We start from the raw sequence: 5,849 nt of genomic DNA on the forward strand, positions 1-5,849 counted from the left end.
CAAGTTCTCGAGACACGTCATAACAGCTGATGACGGCAGTCCTATCAAAGTAGCCATATATGATCATGATAATAAGATTATCACAAATGGACCTTTATCCTCAATGCAAGTTAGGATTGTTGTCATGAATGGCGAGTTTAACAAGGACAATAAAGTGCAGTGGAATAGAGACTCCTTCCTTCAGAACATAGTATATGGGCGGCCTGGAAAACTACCTTTGTTTGCCAACGAACTTTATCTAAGGCTGGAAAATGGTGTGGCTAACCTCTATGGTGCCAAATTCCAGGATAACTCGAGTTTTCTTCCAAGCAAGCAGTTCAGGTTAGGAGTCATGGCAGCTGATGATAGCATATCAGAAAAAATCCTCGAAGGAATATCTGAATCTTTTGCCGTAAAGGATGGCCGGGGATTCTGTAAGTAATATTAAGTTTCATCCTAGCACCAAAAGTTTAGACAATCATACACATTACTCTTCATATAAATAGCTCTCATTACATATATGCATTCTGTCAATCTCTCTAACAAAATTCTTCTGTTGCATAAGCTAGCTAAAGGACAAGTGCAAAACATTGTTATATTCAAGTTCCTAACGCCTTTTCAACATGATACTTATTTTTACACCTCATAGCGTCTTTACTTTTAATTAAAAGGCCGGTAACTCTTAAACAGCCATACTCAAAAGAGAAACCCGCAGCATCCAGCATCATTTAGTAATGAGGCCCTAAACTAGAAAAGTGGAGGCTTCTCTATCATTTATTATGCCACAATCCTCAATTTGAAGAACTGTTCTGTTATGTAAGGTAAATTTGATCAGTAAACGTATGAAACTATCTTCCTTTGTGCATCCTGGCAATGGTCTGCTAGGTGTGAACACAACCTTTTAAACCGAACCTTTTCATCAATAACTGATTCATATGTCTACTAGGTCTCATTCTTCTACATCTAATGCCTGGCGTCTTTCTGTACAGCAACAAAGAAGAGTGAACATCCTTCTCCCTGTGATGCTGTATAAAAACTGACTCGAATTGCCATGAATGGTGATAGGCACAAGTTACTACAGCATAAAGGTATCAAGACGGAGGGGGATTTTTTATGCTTCTTCCATAAAAATCCCAAAGAATTGCGTAAGGTACGCAATGAATTTCATTATTTATTTCTATTCTGTACTCCTATAGAATGTAACATGCCACAATAACCTGTATAGATTTTGGGAAATATTTCTGATCAAGATTGGGACATGATCATTAACCATGCTCTTAAATGCAAGCCAAGACCAGCAAATTACTCTAGCTACACTGAAGAAATGAATGTTCATCAAGAACATGAATCATTTCATACCAGCAATGGCAATTGTTACCTTAAGGGATCATGCTCAATGCAACCAAGTCCAGCACCAGCAAGTAAGTCTGGCTTGCCTCTTTTGAGTAACTTAATTGCCGCCATTACTCCTTCATGGTTTGCTGTGGAAATTACTTCATGTCAAATGCTTCCTGATTTATGCCTTGCTTCTGTTGATACCCTGAACAGATTTACCAGTTTCTGAAAATCACACTGAACAAATTGACATCCAACTATCCAAGCAACATGCCAGCAGATTTCTTCAACAAATAATGGACTGCCATCTGGTGCATCATGGAGAATATCTCAATAAGGCCAAGTTCCATCCAAATACTTTGGACCAGAGCGTGAAGGCCTATGGTAATTTGCTTCTTTGAATAATATGGTATCTTCTAAAGGAAAGCTTAACTGCTCAGCTTTACTTTGAATGTTCCACAGGAGAATTTCAGACCATGCAAGCCAGCCAGGAAGTTTCAACCATCGAAAATGAGGTTCTGTCAGTTTCCTTCATGGATAATAATACCTTAGAAGGGTCTAGTTCCCAGCAACGGCCTTCTTTGAAGCACAACACAATGCCTGATGGTAACAAATTTATTTTTATGACAGTTCTCGTGTATCAGAAGAACAGTTGTCACAGGTTAGCACATCTGCAGGTGACACCATGGAAGAGTTTCTGGCATCTCTGGAAAAAGATCTGCTTCAAGATGACTCGCGAAGTGATTTCACTGAAACTTATTGGGGAGATGCCTACAATGCAGTGAAGCAAACTGGGGGACTTCCACGTGTCAACGAAGCACACAATATGAGCCGGGGTGGAATTTCACCTGCCAGTGAGGTAAGAAGTACAGTTTATGGCGGAATTTCTCCTGCCAGTGAAGTAGGCAGTAGAAGCTACACGGCATTTTCACCTTCGCCTGTCAGTAAAAGAGGCAGTATAGGTTATGGTGGACTTTCACCTGCCAGTGAAGCAGGTGGCAGAAGATACAGGACATTTTCACCGGCCAGCAGCAGGTTTAAGGGACCTTAAGCTTTAAAGGTAGTTTAAGCTATGCAAGTGCAAATTTCAAGGATGAAGAACTTCCCACAGTACTGCAGCACTCTTATTTTCAAAATGATGTTGCTTTCACATATGGTTGCTACAAACTTGCCTCATTTTTGCAGCAATGCTGCTGTGCTCTGAAGCCATCCAAGGACGAGAAATTCAAAGAAATTTGAAGATGGCTAGAAATCCGGGGTGATGTTGGTGACAGTTCTGATTATTTTTACTTCCCGCATGCATTTTGGCGTTTTGCATTCTGAAGTTGATGTTTCCTTGTAAGCTGGTATCTCCACCAGAACCTTTTTTGTTTGTGTTCAGTCGCTTTCAGTGAATCTGAGTATAGCCATCCCATCCTAAAAGAAAAAAGATTAGTAAGCTCGTATCAGTTTCAAAATTAAATCTTTCATCCAACCAAACCGTGGGTGTGTCTAGAGACACCGTGTGATGAAACCGACAAACTCCTCTTCGCCGCAGCTACCAAAATTACAGTAGGGGACGGGAACACGGCACGATTCTGGGACTCCGCCTGGCTGGATGGGCAACGACCAAAAGGCATCATGCCGCTAGTCTATGCAATCTCCAAGAAAAGAGGCAAGTCGCTGCGCGAAGGAATTGAAAATGACACCTGGATTGAAGATCTTAAGCTCAACGGGAACACTACCTTCACAGTGGACGTAATAAGACAACTTGTGTCCTTGTGGAGTGCAACCCAGGGCATCCTACTAAATCAAGATGAACCAGATCACATCACCTGGAAGCTGTCGAACCATGGAGAATACTCAGCCTCCTCGGCCTACAAGGCACAATTGCTAGGAAATGTCGGCACCAACTACAATTCCTTGATTTGGAAATCTTGGGCCCCTGCGAAATGCAAATTTTATTTGTGGCTTGTGATACAAAACAAAGTTTGGACATCTGACTGGCTAGCTGCAAGAGGATGGCAAAATAATGGTCTGTGCCCCTTATGTCGGGAGACGAACGAGACGGCATGTCACCTGGTCGCCTTTTGTAGATACACCAGGAGGATTTGGAGATTAACGGCCAGCTGGGTCGCCTATCAGCAATTGGATCCGAACCATTGGGACCCATGCCAAAGCATCCAAGAGTGGTGGGACATGCTAAACAACAAAAAGGAAGTGCCTAAGAAAGGACTGAGATCTTTAACCCTGCTCATTGTGTGGGAAATCTGGAAGGAAAGGAATCAACGGATCTTTGAGCACAAGGAAACAACGGCTCCCAATCTTATGGCGAAAATAAAGGAAGAGGCAAGAACCTGGATCATGGCAGGCGCAAGGCGACTTGGAGAATTCCTCCCTTCGTAGCATTAGCCTCTATGTATTTGTGTTCAGTTTTCCCTTTTGTCTCTAGGGGCTGTATTTTTTTTACCTCTATATCCAATGAAATAGCACAATCTCGTGCTGATTCTTTTCAAAAAAAAAAGATTAAATCTTTCAGAGAGGAACGTAAACTAAAGTTTACACAGACAACGGAGCTAGCAACTGCTGGTGTATTTCACTCATCGAACTATGTCAGAGCGTTTGCTTTGTAGTTGGCATAACCGAGCCCAGGGCAACAAATTATGAAGACAAACGAGGAAATCTTTTGCTGCTAATGTGGTGAGATTTCTTTTTTTTTTCCTTCTGGGAGAGAGAATAGGAAAGCGAAAGAGGGGAGAGAGGTGAGAAAGAAAAAGAGATTAGAATGATCGACATGTGGGGCTGTTAATTTTTCATTTTTTTCACTGACATGTGGGTCCAATGAGCGTCACGTAGGACAAAATCACTTCCAAAACAATCAAAAGAGACGATTTACACCGGTTTTCAGAGATAGGGAATGCGTTATACTTTGTTTTATGATTGAGGGAGATAATTCAACCCGCGGCAAGAGATAAGGGACACGAAATAGACTTATTCCTACCTGGCATCCTGTTCCAAAATCACGTGTACTTTGGCCGGCCCACTATTAAGTATTAACGCCGTGAGTTGATTTCGCCTCGAGAAAAGTTTTGTTACCGCGTGGCGGGGAAGACGACGGTGGCGTGGAGATGGGCAGATGGCCGCGGCGACCGGCCGGGGAGGAGGCGAGGAGCAGAGGAGGCGGCGGCGTGGAGGTAAATCAACGATCGTGTAAAATTTCCTTGCTGCTTAATCACGCCATTGACGCTCCGTGCGAGACTCGCAGGACGTGTTTCCCCGGCCAACAGCCAAGAAACTCAACTGCCCCCGCCGCGCGCGCCGCTCCGGGATCCGGCCATCGTCCGCCGTCTCCATAGGCTCTAAGAGTCCTCAGGCGGAGTATATAAAGTCCTGCGGTGTTTCCTCTGCTCGCACGGGGAAGAGCGGAGGAGTGGGAGGTTTCCATGGCTGGGAGCTCTTGCCTGTTTGATGAAATGCCGCGCAGGGCAATGCTGCTGCCTGCTGGACCTGCTACATTACCACTCCCTGACGCAAGCTGCAGACCAAAGATACAATGCGAACAACCTGGCAGGAAACCTCATGACAAAACAGATTTATGATGCGTTGCTAACTGGGGGCGAAACCTCTCCAAACTGGACCTTCATTTGGAAAAGCAAAGCCCCGATGAAAGTTCAAATCTTCGCGTGGTTTCTTAGCAGAGAGCGGTTATCAACAAAACAAAATATCTTCAAGAAGAACATTGTCAGCTCGGCGGTTTTCGCCATTTGTGAAAGCTCGGCTGAAACGGCTAGTCATCTGTGCATACAATGTCCTTTTGCAACAACCTTCTGGAACAAGATAGGGCTCCATCCTACGATATAAGATGTGAAGATGCTGCACCTATTGAAGCCGGGGCAAGGGCTGCCCAGAAAACATTTTCAGCTGTTCTATCTCCTATGCTTCTGGGCTTCAGAAATCAAACTCCATCGCTCAGCAGATGCCTAAGGAAGTGTGTGGACGAAGCCGGCCTATGGGCTGAAAGACTGAAGAGTTCCGATAGACCTGTAGTTTCGACTTGGAAAGAACTCTTCTGTACCCCTCTACAAACTCTCAGTACTATGTAATGAACTTTTCCTGATGTTTTAGATAATGACAAAGTTTTCAGGTGGGGAATCTCTCCCCTCTGGTGAATTGGTAAAAAAAAAGAAAATGCCGCGCAGGGAAGACGAACACAAGTGGCCGTGCGTCCATGCCCAGTGTGCTAGTCTTTTTAAAAATCTGTACCTACGCAGTTTCAGAAACGATCAAGGTGCGTAAGTTGCGATCATCCTTTTTGAGACTCGTCGCTGGTATATCTTACATCGTGCTAACTGCTAAGAGCTCAAGCCTGTAACCTGCAGAATAGTGCAGCAACAAGGCAGAGGATGGATGCTGCACAGAAACGCATGAGGTTCTTAGTTTCATATGCATGTGTTATTAACTCTGTGTATCATCGTCGGTGATAATGTGATGGTTGGAAGTCCTGGTTTTCATCTTTTGGTTTTGGCTAGGATATATATATATCCATGAATTTACTT

The 5,849-nt window shown here is 43.8% G+C and overlaps 1 long non-coding RNA gene across 1 annotated transcript; it reads left to right on the top strand.

Moving 5' to 3' along the window:
* Positions 1-4,372: 4,372 nt before the first annotated feature.
* On the top strand, positions 4,373-5,467 carry LOC136354081 (uncharacterized). Its single transcript, XR_010737826.1, has 2 exons — positions 4,373-4,487; positions 4,559-5,467. It is a non-coding gene; the product is annotated as an uncharacterized lncRNA (long non-coding RNA).
* The last annotated feature ends 382 nt before the right edge of the window (positions 5,468-5,849 follow it).

Source organism: Oryza sativa, chromosome 11 (genome assembly GCF_034140825.1).
Source record: "Oryza sativa Japonica Group chromosome 11, ASM3414082v1".
Lineage (NCBI taxonomy): Eukaryota > Viridiplantae > Streptophyta > Magnoliopsida > Poales > Poaceae > Oryza > Oryza sativa.